The sequence below is a fragment of the Diceros bicornis genome, chromosome 3 (genome assembly GCF_020826845.1).
Source record: "Diceros bicornis minor isolate mBicDic1 chromosome 3, mDicBic1.mat.cur, whole genome shotgun sequence".
Classification (NCBI taxonomy): Eukaryota; Metazoa; Chordata; class Mammalia; order Perissodactyla; family Rhinocerotidae; genus Diceros; species Diceros bicornis.
The window spans coordinates 54,226,746-54,241,805 of NC_080742.1; the positions used below are offsets into that span (position 1 = coordinate 54,226,746).

General features: G+C 44.8%; 1 protein-coding gene across 1 annotated transcript in view; it reads left to right on the forward strand.

The window, feature by feature from the left end:
- Window positions 1–3,367: 3,367 nt before the first annotated feature.
- Window positions 3,368–15,060, forward strand: part of WIPF3 (WAS/WASL interacting protein family member 3) — an 86,362-nt gene continuing 74,669 nt past the window's right edge. Inside the window, exon 1 of the mRNA XM_058527621.1 lies at window positions 3,368–3,513. The gene's annotated coding sequence lies outside the window, so the exon portion shown is untranslated. The remainder of the gene's footprint in view (window positions 3,514–15,060) is intronic.

The window sequence follows — 15,060 nt, forward strand, 5'->3', positions numbered from 1 at the left end:
GACTGTGAGGGCCTTCAGACAAAGCTCATCAGAGCCAAGGGAAATCACTAAACTACAGATAATGGCAGTTTTAAGATCAGCTTTAGGTTTCAAGACAATCTCTCTGACCACATTGTGGAGAATGGTTTGGAAGAGAGAAGCAGCATGTTGCAGAGCGACCAGCTAAGAGGCTACTGTGGAAGTGCTGAGAGAGGTGACCGGCTCTGGTGTCAAGTGGCATTGGTGCAGATGAGTAAACCAGATAGATCAAGAGGCAAAATCCACTGTTGGGAGGAGTGATGAGGGAAAGGGAGCTGAGGAGGTTGCTGGGTGGTCCGACCGGATGAATGGGGAGATGGGCAACTCCAAGAATGGGTCAGGTTTGGGAGAAAGACCATCAGTGTGGTTTCAGACGTGTGGAGTTTGAGGCTTCTGGACCACCAAGCTCTTTCAGACTTTCTTTTCCCTGAAATGGCCTCCCTTCCCCAGTTTCTCACAGAGGAAACTCCAGTTCATCCATGGAAGCCCAGCTCAGGTATTACTGCCTCCCTCCTTCCCCACACCAGACAGAGCTCATCATTTCTTTTCCTGTATTACCTCTCTAACCAAGACAAACTCCTTTCTTACATGGAACTGTGATACTCTGTTTACAAGTTTGTGTCCTCTACTAAGTTGTTAGCTCTCTGGAGGCAGGGCTGTGAATTCATTTTTGCACCCCCAGAACCAGTACATTATCACCAACTAATAGCTGCTCTATAAATATTTGAGGAATTGATGTGGATACACGTATAAAACATTTAAGAGTTCTATAGTGCCTTTCTCCTGAAGAGCTCAATAAGCCACAGCAGATATAAATACTTGTTTACAAGTAGGTGTGAAAGGTGAGCTATTGCAGGCATTTTGTGGGCAGTGGGAGGAGAAGAGATGTTAGCCCTTTACCAGGTCACTGTATCAGTTAGGAGTATATTTGGCTGCAAGGAATAGAAAACCCAGTCTCAGTGGCTTAAACAAACAAGGGCTATTTTTCCTACATAACGAAAAGTTCAGAGGTAGGCTGTTGCTGGCTTTGGTGGAATGTCCAGGAGTACCACTTTGACTCTATCTCCCACTCTGTCATTCTGATTCTATTGGCTTTTTGGCCTCATGTTCATTGTCTCTTGGTTGCAATCTGGTTGCAGCCTCACTGGGCATCTCATTCGTGTTCAAGGCATAAAGAAAGTGGGAAATAGAAGGGCAGAGCCAGGAAAAGATTTCTCAGAAGCTCTCGAGCCAACTCCCTCTTTCAACTCATTAGCCAGAACTGGGTCAATGACTTCCTTAGCTGCAAGAAAGCCTGGGAAATCAGGAATGGGATTGTCATGGTAGTCTTACATCAATTCTGATCCTCGGTTCTATTAATAGGGAAGAAAAGGAGAATGGTTTGGCTATTGGGGAAGGCAACTCACACTATCTGCCACCAAACAAATATTGTCCAACTGTGCTGTCCTACAGTTATATATATAGGTGGGAATGAATCCTTTCTAATGTCTCTAGAAACAAGACACCAATGGCAGAGTTACTTCATATGAATGTGAGACATTGGGCCCCCGAGGCTTCCAGCCCCCAATGTCCCCAGTTTCCAAATAGTTGCCTCACTCATCATTTTCCCCATCCCTTTCAACCAGAAGCATTTTTTCACAAATTATTTGATCCAAGCCAGCACATATCTATCCCTTAAGATAAATAACAGCATTTCCATCAACTAGCTCCTGCTCTGGCCACTCAGCAGAAGACCTGATGGGATCTCTCTGGGCTCATGGAAATGTCTTCTCTACTAATTTATCTTTTCTTCCTTTTTGTATTAGAATACTAGCAGTCATATGTTTAATGAAAACAAGCATTAGGAGTCCAGAGAAGGAGAATGTCTGGGTAATGTTTCAGATTTTTTATTTTTTAGTAGCGATCAAATGCAAAATGTTTTGTGAGTTTTGGTTTGAGCACAGTTTTTCAGATTTCATGCCCATGATCATTTATTACAGTTCCAAAGGAGGAAAGGGCAGGAGGAACACAGGACAAACAGGTGGGAAGCAAGTACCTTGTTGGCTTCCACTGGCTACATGTATACCTTTCTTTGCCTAAACAAAACAGAGACACAGGAGTGGAAGGCATCAGGAGTGAATTCTTTATCCTTGCTATAAATACAAGCCTACACATTGTCAGGCTATAAACATGAGTAATTAAGAAACCAGCTAAGGGCTGCTTGAAGAACATATTTTGATAGCAGCTGCTACAAAATTTGAACCTGGAGACAGGTTGCAATCCGTGTGTGAGAGCCTCCCTGCTGGCATTAACTGCTCCCTCGCCCGTGTTCCCGTGCAATTCATACAAGCGTTGGCATAGCCCTGAGCACAGGTCCCTCCTCCACTCCAGACCAGTAGCTCCTTTAGCGTTAGAGACACTGCCTCCCTCACCAGCATACGCTAAGGGCCCTGCAGAGTGCCTGGCTCATAGCAGATGCTCAAACTCGGCAGGGCTGAGTGAATGGTCCATGAGTATCCTCTTAGCTCCTCCACTAGCAGGAACACCCAGGTCATGGGAGATACGGAATCCTCACCAAACGATTACTGCGCTTAGAGGAATAAATCCGGCCTCAGACATAAACTTTCTGCATCCTCCAAGGGGCCTCAACGGGAAGTGTGACGGGGATTTGTTGGCTAAGCCAGGTTCTTCCAGCTCCTCAAACTTATTTCAGTTTATTTCAGTTTTCAAACACAGTCTGCTTCCTCTCAGCTTCGCCTGCACCTGAAACAATCTACTTCCCCAAGCCGTCTGGATAATTCACGCTCATCCTTCAGTTCTCCTAGACATCAGCGCCTCGAGAAGCCTTCCCTGACCTCCCCCAAGTCTGGATCAGGTGCCCCCTCTATGACCACTCCCTCTTGGTTCTGGATTGTAATTGCCCATTAGTTGGTTTCCCTTTCTAGACCGTGAACTCTGCGAGGGCAAGAGACGATCTTGTTTTCTCTTCTGTTCCCACCGTTTATAACGCCGCCCGGAGCATAGGAAGGATTCAAAATATTTTGGAATAAACTGATGAAGGAGTGGAGTGTCCCCAGAGTGGCAGTGCTGGGCCCTGTGTCATCCACACCACAGCCCCTCCTATCTGGGGAACTGCAGCCTTAGGCCCCACTCTCCCGGCAGCTCAGACTTGGGACTCTGGCCCGGAGAGGCGCGCCCCGCGGCGAGGACCCGCCTCCCGGGTGCCAGAGCGACCCCGCCCGCCCGGGCCGCGTCCCTGCGCGCCGGGCTGCGGCGGCTCCGGGGCAGGAGCCGACGGAGCAGGTGGGGGCGGCAGCCCCGCCTCCGCGTCCCGGCAGCACCAGAGCTGGCGGCCGGGGAGCGAGCCGGGCGCACCGAGCGCAGCACAGAACAGAGGGCGGCACGGCGCCGCTGGGAGCACGGGTGCTGCGGGACGGAGCCCGGAGCCGGGAGGCGGCGGCGGGGACGTCGGCCGGAGCCCCAGTCCTGTCCGCCCCCCAACACGGCCAGCGGCAGGTAGCGGCTCCGTGCGCGGGTCCGGGTCCGTGCCCGAGGGTGGGGGACGGGCTGTCGCGGCGGCCGCTCGGGCTGTCCCGGGGCGGAGTGGCCCCCGGCGGGGACGGGGGTGCTGCGCGCGTGCCCTAGTCCCGGACCCCCGCCTGGGACAGGCGTCGAGGCGCTGCGCTGCCCTAGCGCCCGCCACCCGCTCCCCGCCGCGCCGCGCCTCCCAGGCCCGGCCTTAACGGGACCGCGGAGGGACCGAGGTCACTGCGGGGTTGCCTGGACCCGACTCTCCAGTGAGCGGCCCCGGGCGCCAGGGCCGCCCGGGCCTGTCCTTGGCGAAGCAATCCCTTCCTCCCTTCGCCGCTTCACCCCCAGAACAAAAGGCTGGGGTCTCCCTGAGGAGGGGGCTGTCGCGGGAAGGGCTGGGGCGGAGTAAAGAAGGGCTAGGAAATTGTTGAGCTGGAGGTGGCTTTGGGGATACAGAAGCAGCCTCCAAAGACGAAGCCAATCCCGGAGATGTGAAGTGACTTGCCCAAGGTCACACAGCTCGTGGTGACCGAGCAGGGGCCAGAGCGCAGCTCTCCGGACTCCCTCCCAGTGCTCATCTCCAAGCCCCTGAGGTCAGTGGTCTGACTGTGCTCCAGCGACTTAAATCTGGCCACAAACGGGCTCTGAAGTCCTTTGGAGGAGTGGAGGAGAAGATGGCAGTGTCTGTCCTCCCCCTCCCCCAATACACCCCGGCGGCGGCGTTGTCGGGGGCGGGCAGGGGGCGGAGGGAGAGCAGGGTCGGGGGAGCGAGCGCCCGAGATCTCGCCCCGTGGGCGGGCAGGCACTGGCTCGCAGGAACAGTGCCTTCTGAGCGGAGAGTGCCAGCCGCTGGATGTGCGGCGGCGGGAGCGGGGGCGGCCTGGGGACCCAGTGTGCGCCGCTCTCTGGAAAGAAGTTCTGCGGGGAGAGGCCGGGGAGAGCTGTTCCCCGCGCGCCAGACGCACCAGCAGCATCCCTGACACTGGGGATGTTTTGGGACAGGCTGCATTTGGAAGGAAAATTACTCTGAAGCAGAAGTGGGCTGTCACTTCGCCTCTCTGAGACTTGGGTCATTGGCTGCAAAATGAGGGCCTTGTTCGGCATGACCCGTGTGATTTACAAAGTTCTTACCCCTCTCCTCCTTTCCAGAATCTTTTATCTCTTCCGAGGGAGGATTGGAAGTACATTTCTTGTCAGTAGTAGTAATCACTAGGACTCCAGTTTTCCCTGAAAATTTTTTTTAACTTTAGGCAGAGCTAATCATGGCAACAGAGGTTAGAAGAGGAGTTGCCTTTGGGCCTCATAATGACCTGAACAGGGCCTGAGGGAGGCTTCGGGGGTGCTGGAAATGCTCCCCACCTTGACCTAAGTAGTGGTTACAGAGGTGTACACATTTAGAAATTTATGAAGTTATTCCCTTGAGATTTGTGCGCTTGATCTATGTAAGTTGTACCTCAATAAAAAAGTAAATAAAACTTGAATGCTAAAAATCCACTTCACTGGGGTAACACGCAGATTAGTCCAGTTTTCCAGCCGGTGCATTTTAGAGATACATTCAAAAACCAAATGAGGGGGAAAAAAAGGATATGGGAGCAAAAGAAAATTGAGAAATAACTGAAAATGAAACAAATATATACTGCAAAGGGCTTTACCAAATGCTTTTATGTGCATCACCTCATATGATTCACAGTGGTTCTTTAAGGGAGATATTGTTATTGGGCCTTTTTTACAGATGAGAAAATAAAAGGTCACAGAGGTTAAATGCCTTACTCAGGGGAGCCAGAGTTAAAAACCTGGGTACACAGACTTCAAATTCTATACACGCAATTATAAACAGGTGGTTTTTGGCTGCCTGAGTGAAGGTAGAGCCATCAGGGTGACAGAGAATGGAGGGCTGGCTTCCTGCCGTGCCACCTTTTTGTTCCTTTCCAGGAGTCTCTGTTGTTTTCATATAATTGTGAGTGTGAGATTATGTCACAGACTGAAGTTAGCCAGCAGCAGAAGGGATGGAGGAAGTGTGTGTGTCTAAGAACACACAGTTTTAGGAACAGGAGAAAGCCAGCTGGCCCAGCCTGGCAACACTCTTTGTAGGAGGTTTATTGTTCAGAAACCATATAGTACAGGTTGTGATTTTGCAGTCACTTAAAACACACACACAAAGAATAAATCATATAACCTAGAAAAGATCTGAGAAACCCAAATGTAATTAACTCTAGAGGAGAATATGTAAAATTTCCACCAGGGAGGAACAGTCAACTTTCCTGCATTCTAGAATTTATAAATATATGTTCATTAACACCTAAGTAAAAAATAAATAAATAAATAAATAAAACCTACAAAAATAACTTGGCAGAAGGAAACAAATTTGTTTTCTAGCAAATGTGTTATAAATATACGTTAAATTTGGTGCAGAAATATTTGAAACTTTAGGGTACAGTCACGTTATCTTTAGAGAGAAATCTTGAGAAATTTGTCCTACTGTGTGATCTTCTGGTGATTTTATACTTCTGCCTCAAATTCAGAACTTAGAGAAGTAGAAACATGTTCGTTTTACCTGCCAGTTTCACATTTGCAGAGTTGAATGTTTGTCTTATTCTTGGAATGATAAAGATTTGGTTTAAAGAATGTGGGTTAAGTGGGGCAACAAAAGAGGTGTCTCCCGGTGAACCCGCTCAGCAGAGTGCCATCAAGCATGATGAAGCATCACGAAGTTATCTTTAGGCGAGTTTTGCCTTGTCACAGTAGTGTTCCTGCCATCTGGCTGCTGGAATAGTTAGAAAGGAATCGTAATGTTTGACTGACTTTGCTGATAGCATGACAAAACAAACTTTGAGAGGGAGCTGTTAAATATGAGTTAGGGTTGGTGAGAAAATGATTAATTAGTTCTTATTCAGCCACTGCGCAAAACTGAAGAGACGTTCTTTTCCCAGCTGATGCTGAGCAGGTGCAGGTATGGCGCACGGTTTTCTCACCGGCTTCAAGCCGTGATGCACCTGAAACTACCCCTTTGCGATTCCAGTTGGCTCTTTCCTTAGACTGTTGAAGTGGGAACCCGACCTGTTGTGCAGCAGGGGAATCGTGTAGTGAACCGTGGTGTTGAAGAGCCAAAGAGATAAAGTGAAGCAGAACAAATGTGGCAGAAATGCAGGGTGGGTGTTATGAGGGCCAGGCACTGTGGAGGAATATTTTCAAGTGCATCTTGAAGGAATATTCATTCAGAGTGGGCGATGTATTCCCGCGAGACACTGAATCTGAGATGGTGGCACCCAGAAAAGAGTGCCAGGCCTGCCTGTGGATGGTAAGTTAGTCAGCTCCTGGGAGTAGCGGGGAGGAGGTAGCAACCTGCCTCAGTTCTTGAGCTTCTGAAGACGTGTCCATGTGAGTGCACGTGTGTGGCAGAGCAAGGTGCCCAGGCTGCCATCGACTGGCCGTCGAGAGCTAAAGGCTAACACATACTGGGGTAGGCTAAGAGCTTGTGTGAAATTATCACAGTAGCCCTAGAAGGGAGCTGATTCTACTTACTCCCCTTATCAGATGAGACACAGAGGCTGAGAGCTGAACTGCTCTCAGAATGATCATGTCATGCCCTGCTGTGGTCTGCTGTTAGCCCACTCGTAACCCAGAGTGCCCTTTACCTGTCTGACTTTCCCTTGCTGCTCCTGAGCTCCTGGAGGGCAGGTACTGTGTCCGCTTCATCTCTGTTCCTAGCACCTGCACCATGCATGCATATGACCAGTACTGAATGAGTGAGAGAGTGAATGCATGAATACCTTATGTTCCAAGGTCAAAAGTCAGTTATTTTTGGATAATCCGTCCTTTTGACTCTTACTGTCTCATTCCTCTCTGTTGATGTGGATCATCAGGCATGACTGTATGAACAAGATGTATAATGGGTATCTCCTTTAAATCCAAAGGATGCTAAGCTCAGCCTATGAAATCAGAAGACCTCTGCTTCTTTTAGAAATTAAATATTATTGTTATTTCTTCTTTTGTATAACTTTTGTAATTCCGAATATTTGGGTTTGAATCTTGCATCCATGACTTATTTGTTGTATGATCTCGGACAAATTACTTAACCTCTCTGTGCCTCAGTTTTCTCATCTGTAAAATGGGCATAATAGCACTTGTCTCGTGTTTAGGGTAAATAAACGTAGGTTCAGTGCTTAGGGCAGTGCCTCATTCATAGCAATGCTCAATAAATTAGCTGTTATTATTTTTATTATTATCTAATGCTTTTAAAAATTGTTTGCCTTAAATGTTCCTTGTTCTGTAAAGCATTTGAGGTGTTTACAAAAATAGTTAGTAAAAACATAAAATTAATAGTTAATGAAACTGGGGTAAAGAGAACACACAGATTAGAAAGCAAGATAAAACCAGAGAACAATTTTGAGAACAAGACTGTATCATAAGGTGCAGGTAGATTCTAGAGATGAGTTTACTATAAGATCTAGTGTAGTTTCTGGGGATGGGATTAGAAATTTGTCAGAGCTTCCCAGTAGCCAAAAGAAAGAGGAAAACACAAATAGTTATCCGATCCACAGTGACCTTGAGATAAAAACAGATCAGTTAACACAGCTTTTCCTGGTCCTGAAACCTGGAATAACTTTCTCCTGGCGGGTCTTCAGAGCAGTCTCTGTTACCATAGAGATCTAAGTCTTCGACATGGTCCCTGCCATGAAGACAATGGAAGGTTTGTGGTAGAAGGCAATTATAAGTGTTTCCTAGAACTTGATTGACTGCAGTTCTGGAGACATAATGCCAGAGTGCAGCCCAGTAAAAGCTGTTCTGTGAAGGACCAGGACACTGGTTCAAGGACGTGCTGTTTCCTTAGCTGTGTTTACTGAGTACCTGGGAGAGTAGAAAGAGTCTTTCTTCCAGAGGTGATAATTCTTGTGAGAGTGAGTTGAACAATCCCATCTTTAAGAACATTTGTTCTGGCTGAAGCCATTGAAATGAGCCAGATTAGTTCACCTGATCCAGAAAAAGTTTGAAGGGTCTCATCATGCACATATACTCATTAATACATGAGTTGTGTGTTCAAGAATTTTCTTAATGCTGGTAGTCCCATAATCTCCTTTTAACTGCGAATTTTAGCACACTGTTTGGAAAAGGAAAAATCCAGTGCTCTCTACTACCTCATAAGCCCCTTAATGCTTTCAGTACTTCTTGGTAGTAAGAATAACTGATATTTTATTTTTAAACTTTTTTTTAGCAATTGAAATAAAGGTCATGTCTTTTTAGTCTCTCTCTCTCTCTCTTAGTCCAAATATGACTTGTGTCAGTTAGGATTATATTCAGCTGCCAAAACAAACAAACAAACAAAAACAACTCACACATCAGAATCTGGCTTAAACAGATACAAGTTTATTTGTCTTGTGGAACTGGACTCCCAAGAAAGGCAGTCCAGGGCTGATACAGGAGCTCAAACAGTGCTGTCAAAGAATCAGCCTCTTTCCATCTTCCTGCTTCATTGTCCTTAGCCTGTAGCACCTCATCCTAAATCTGGTTGCCTCATGGTCACAAGATGGCTGCTGTATCTCTAGTCTTACATCTATAGTACATGCAGGAAGAAAAGGAAGGTATAAGCAGCTAAAGAGTGAAGGCCTTTCTGTTAGGGAGGTTTTGCATTTTTATTCAGAAAGTGGTGCCCTCCCCAGCTGTTTCCACTTACATCTCGTTGGCCAGGATGGTGTCACAGGGTTGCTCAAAATATAAGCGAGTCTGAGAAATTGAATATTTTTAGCTGAGTAAATTACAACTGCCACCACTCTCCCTTAAATTAGGAGTTCTGCCATGAGGAAGAGGGAATGGTTATTGAGTAGGCAACTAGCGGTATCAGCCACCTGACTTACTTCCATTATTAGCCATGTCCCTTACTTAATTAGAAATTACAGAAGGTGACTCAGTAATTTAAAATGTTATACTTTTCTAGTTCTTCATACAATTAGCATTAGAGAATGAAACACACCCAACAGCCTTATGTAAAGATTCCTAAATCACTATCACCAGCCCTGCTTCTTTTCTAAATTTCAGATCTAAATTTCCATTTGCCAAAAGCACCTCATATGCTTCAAATTAAACTTGCTTATCCCTGCACATTATGTGGATCCCCAAATTGGTCTACCTATTTGCTGCTGCTTCTTGCTGTAATTCATTTCCACACATGGCCTCCCGGGGGGGCTGTTTTTTTTTTTTTTTTTTTTTTTTTTTTTTTGTGAGGAGATCAGCCCTGAGCTAACATCCGCCAATCCTCCTCTTTTTTTTTTTTTTTTTTTTTTTGCTGAGGAAGACGGCCCTGGGCTAACATCGGTGCCCATCTTCCTCCACTTTATATGGGACGCCGCCACAGCATGGCTTACCAAGCAGTGCGTCGGTGCGCGCCCGGGATCCGAACCAGCGAACCCCGGGCCGCCGCAGCGGAGCGCGCGCACTTAACCGCTTGCGCCACCGGGCCGGCCCCGGGGGGCTGTTTTTAAAGCGTGAGAGTCTAACATCTTTCCTCTCTTTAAAAGCCTACAGGGCCGGCCCCATGGCTTAGCGGTTGAGTGGGCGCGCTCTGCTGCTGGCCGCCGGGGTTCGGATCCGGCTTGCACCGATACACCGCTTCTCCGGCCATGCTGAGGCCGCGTCCCACATACAGCAACTAGAAGGACGTGCAGCTATGACAAATGACTATCTACTGGGGCTTTGGGGGAAAAATAAATAAACAAATAAAATTATAAAAGCCTACAAAATAAAGCTCAAACTCCTTGACAACCTGGCTCTGTGAGCGCCATGCTGGTTGCCACACACCCTGTACACGCGCACATGGCAGAGCTTTCTCGCACCCTCCCCACTACCTTCAATCGCGGAAGGCCTGCCTCAGAGGTCTGTTATGCTTTTGACTCGTGCATAACCCGTGGAAGCAATTAATTACCTTTTCATTCATGTTTCTAAAGCACTTTATATATCTATTAATATTTTTTGTCCTGATTTTTGTTTGGCTTGATATTAATCATGCTGCACCAGTTTTGTTAAAATAACCACCTTATTGAAATATAATTCACATACCATAGAGTTCACTGTTTTAAAGTATACAATTCAGTGGTTTTTAGAATATTTCAGAGTCATACAACCATCACCATCATCTAATTCCAGAACATGTTTGTCACCCCAAAAAGAAACCCATTAGCGGTCACTTCCCATCCCCCCTCTCCTCAGCCCTGATAACCACTAACCTACTTTTTATTTCTATGGACTTACCTATTCTGGACATTTCATATAAATGGAATCATGCAGAATGTGGCCTTTTGTGACTGGCTTCTTTCACTTAGCATGATGGTTTTTGGGTTTATCCATGCTATGGTGTGTATCAATACTTCATTCCTTTTTATTGCTGAATAATATTTCACTGCGTGGCCATACTTTATTTTGTTTATCCACTCATAAGTTGATTGACATTTGGGTTTTTCTATATTTTGGCTATTATTAACAATGCTACTATAAACATTCACATACAAGTTTTTGTGTGGGCATATGTTTTCATTTCTCTTGGCTAGATGCCTCAGAGTGGAATTGCTGGGTCTTGTGATAACTCTGTTTAACATTTTGAGGAACTTCCAAACTTTTCTGAAGTGGCTGCACTGTTTTACATTCCCACCAGCGATGTATGAGGGTTCCACACCAGTTTTGAGGGTCTACCTTGGGTATTGTTTTGATTCTTTTGTTTTCAAAGTTTTAGACATCATTTTGTTTTAGCTGTGTTTCTTTTAAAGAAGATACAGCTGATTTTTTAAAGCAATTTGAATATCTCTGTCTTTTGGTAAGGGGATTTAATAATCTGTTTACAATTATTGTAATTACTGATAAATTGGAACTTATTTGGGGCTTTTTATATACCATATGTTTTATTGTTACTTCTTTTTTTTCTCCTTTTCTGGCTTTTCCTAGAGAAGTGCCTGGCACATGGTAACTTTCAATACTTAAATATTTGAAGCTATCATTTGTGCATAGGAGCCATGTATCTATAGATTTATTTATTCATTGAATATTTATTGATTACCTGTTACTCATGTTTATAGTTTTGCTCAGTGACTAGCACAGTGCCTAACATATAGAAGCAGCCCAGGAAATATTTGCTCCGTTGCATTGACTATGCAGAGACTGATGTGCTTGTCGTAGGCCGGGTGGGGTAGTGGTAAGTGTGCAGGCCTGGGGTCAGCTCACTAGGGTTGGACATAGTTTTGTCACATCCCAGCTGTTTGATCTTGGGCTGATTACTTTACCTCTGAGCCTTTGTTTCCTCATCTGTGAGATGGGGATAATAACATCTGTCATGCAGAGTTGTTTTGGAGGGTAAAAGATAATTATGTAAATAACCATCAGAATGCTAGCACAGGGAAGGCACTTAGTACATGAGAACTATTGTTTCTGTTAGTGAACTGTTTAACAAAGCACTCTCCCAACAACATACATCAGTATTAAAACATCAACCAGGGAATAAACTTATAGTAAAAAATGACACTGGCCCCTTTGCTTTGTGTCTGACATAAATTGTTACTGCCCTAATAGAACATGAGACATTTTTTCTCCTCATATGGTAGAACCAAGAAAAAGGACAAAAGGTGTAGTTTGTACTTTGCACAGAAATAGATTTTAGGTCTCCAGCACCCTTAAAGCTGTTGTTTATTCTAACACTTTTAAACTTTTTTTTTTTGCTGAGGAAGATTCGCCCTGAGCTAACATCTGTTGCCAGTCTTCCTCTTTTTTTTTGTTTTTTGCTTGAGGAAGATTTGCCCTGAGCTAACATCTTTGCCAGTCTTTCTCTATTTTGTATGTGGGTCACCGCCACATGCCCTAATAGAACATGAGACATTTTTTCTCCTCATATGGTAGAACCAAGAAAAAGGACAAAAGGTGTAGTTTGTACTTTGCACAGAAATAGATTTTAGGTCTCTAGCACCCTTAAAGCTGTTGTTTATTCTAACACTTTTAAACTTTTTTTTTTTGCTGAGGAAGATTCGCCCTGAGCTAACATCTGTTGCCAGTCTTCCTCTTTTTTTTTGTTTTTTGCTTGAGGAAGATTTGCCCTGAGCTAACATCTTTGCCAGTCTTTCTCTATTTTGTATGTGGGTCACCGCCACAGCATGGCTGATGAGTGGTGTAGGTCTGCGCCTGGGATCCCAACTCACGAACCTGAGCCGTCAAATGGAGAATGCTCAATTAACCACTAGGCCACGGGGAAACATTTTTGTTCAATCATTGCTGCTCTCCAGCAAATCAGAGGAAAAATAAAGTCGCTTCCAGAAATAGATAAGATAACCGCCTAACACAAGACAAGCAAGCGAACATATTTCCCAAATTTAAAATTAAGTTTCCCCATATTTTAACAGCTTTTACATGACTTTTTTTTTTTCTGGTGTTCACCCAAGTGTGTAGTCCTAAGGTTTTAGAAATTCACCTGCAGACTTATAGAAGGAAGGCTAAAGAGGATCGGGGTTTATAACTGGTATTGTGCCTTCCTGGTGTTCATGGATGCTCAGTGAGTTTTAAGTGATGGTGTTTGACCTGTAGTCATTTTGACACTATCCACATAAATTACATATGCCTAAGAATGATGGGCCAGGATACCTGTCTGTGAGATCTAGGGGTGATTATTTTGTGGCTGGAGAAAGACAGCCACCAGTTATCTCAGACCTGTGCACCCCCACCCAGTGCTCTTTTGTGTTCTTGCATTTAGTGAATGACAAGGATCAGTTACAGCTGGAACCAGCTCACAAATGATTAATGCCTAATGGACAGTCATGTCTTAAAACTGTTCCTCGTTGTGTGTTAAGCATGTGTTAACAGAAGAATTAAACCTTAGGGGTTATGGATTGGTCTGAGGAGAATTATTTTATTCTACTCTTGGCTATTTTCCAAGCACACTTGGTCAGTCACCTTTGACACTTGTGGTTGGCTGTAGGGTATTTCAGCTGTCGTGGAAGTCTGCGTGCAGGGCCAGCCCAGGAAGCCCATGATTGGCTCTCAGTTCTGTTCTTTATGGATCCAGCAGTTGCTCTCTTGGACCAAATTGTCAAGACAAACTTATGTTTTTCTTTATTCATTCGTATTTGCCTTTTAGATGTAGAGAGATCTCTTAATTCGGATAGTGCAAAGTTTCTTTAAAAATGCTTCTTCACAATTGTCCCAAGAAGGCAATCCAGACCTTTTATTTTTTAAATTAGTTTTTTGAATAGGTAATAATGTACATGATACATACTTCAAAAAGGGTAAAAATGATGTACAGTGTAAAGTAAGTCTTTCTCACACCCCATTCTCAGACCACCTATTTGTTATACATTCTTCCAGAGCTATTTCATACATATACACACATAAGCATGTATGTGTATACCTATATTTGTATATATTATAGGTATATTTATAGATATGCACGTACAACACAAAGGCATACTCATTCTATATACATGTTCTGCTGCCCGCCTTTTTCATTTAGTATAACCTAGAGATCATTCCATATTGGTCCATATAGGGCTGCCACATTCTTTCTAACAGCTACCTGGTATGCTATTATAAGGTATGAGCTGCAATTTAATAACCAATTCCCAGTCCATGGGTATATGGGTTATTTCTAGTGTTTTGCTAATCCAATCCAATCTCTGTCCCTATGCAGAAGATTTACTTGAGGAAAAGACCAAGGCAGGTTCTAGACCAGCAAGAATTCTCTTTGGCTCACGGAAGTGCTTGTTATGATGGAGAGAGAGAGAAAGACAGATCGGTGGTTTTAAGGCTGCTCATGATTCACTCTCTCCTTCTCCCGACCTCATTTCTAGAGTGCATCCACTGAAATGGCTTGTTGTTGCCGCCTTCCCTGCACCCTGGTGAGTCTTGGGTTCAGGCCACTCCTGCACCATCCTACACACCCTTTTCCATTATTCTAAGCAAGTGTTGGTGGATCTTCCTCACCGAGGAGCCAGTGCTTCCTACTTTGGAGAATGATGCTGTGTGGGCTTTGTCTGAGGTCTGCAGCCACAGGCATACTCTCGACAACATCTTACCTGTGCCTGGTATTTGATCATTCTGGGCCTTGGGTAGCGTGTCTCATTTATTAAAGTGCAGGGTTACAGAAATCTAGTTTTTACTCCCAAAAGTGAGTTTATATTTCTGTTTTGTTTTGTTTTTTACTCACTAGATCACTGGTTTATTATAAAAGGATATAACTCAGGAAGAGATTCGTAGAGCAAGGTATGGGGAAAGGATGCAGAGCTTCCATGCCCTCTCCAGGTGTGCCACTCTTCCCAAATCTCCATGTGTTTACCAACCCAGAAGATCCGAGTTTATATTTTGGAGTTCCCCTTTCCTTGTTATTTTGAAATGATTTCCAAGAAAAGGAGGGAACAGAGATATTTTCACTCCACCATCTGAAAACCAGAAGACCTTTTTGAACTCAACTTTATTTTGAAAAATATCTTCTAATTTAAAAGACTCAAGCCTCCCCTCTGCTGCCCTTTAGGATGAGCATTTCCATTTTCAGAAGCCACCCTATCCTTAATT